Consider the following 601-nt stretch of genomic DNA (forward strand, 5'->3'; position numbering starts at 1 on the left):
GACCCGACTCCGCTCTGCGCCCGCCTGCTGCTGTAGAGACCCCGGCCCGGGACGCCCCCTCCCGCTTCCTGCAGTCGTCCAGACCCCAGGCTCCGCCCCAGGCCTGGCTAGAGCCCCAGTCCTCGTCAGGGGACCCCCAGGATTGTCCCTGCTGTCTCTCCTTCTCAGAGTCTCTCTCTCTCTCTCTGTCTCTCTCTCTCTCTGTCTCTTCTCCAAGCTCAAGGTCTCTGGGTCTCAGCATCTTTCAGCCCCAGGCCTCTGGGCGTCCCCCTGTCTCTTTCTGTCTCTTTCTGGTCTCTGACCTCTCCACTTCCCGGGCCTCAGAATCTCTGCGCCTAGGTGGTGAGGGGTGGTCTTAAACTCTGTCTCTCTCCCTCCTTGTCTCTCTCTGTCTCTGTGTCTCCTTCAGTCTCCAGACCTGAGTTCCTGGATTTCTCAGCCTCAAGGTCTCGGCGTGACTTTCTCTCTCTGCCCTGTCTCTCTTTGTGCCTCGGCCCCTCTCGGGCTCTCTGCCTCTGTTTCTATTCTCTCTCCCTCTCTGCCTCCCCCATCCTCAAGGCCCATCTCCCTCCCTCGCTGCATCCCTCCCCCCTTCCCTCCC

Source organism: Colobus angolensis, unplaced genomic scaffold, assembly GCF_000951035.1.
Source record: "Colobus angolensis palliatus isolate OR3802 unplaced genomic scaffold, Cang.pa_1.0 Scaffold490, whole genome shotgun sequence".
Lineage (NCBI taxonomy): Eukaryota > Metazoa > Chordata > Mammalia > Primates > Cercopithecidae > Colobus > Colobus angolensis.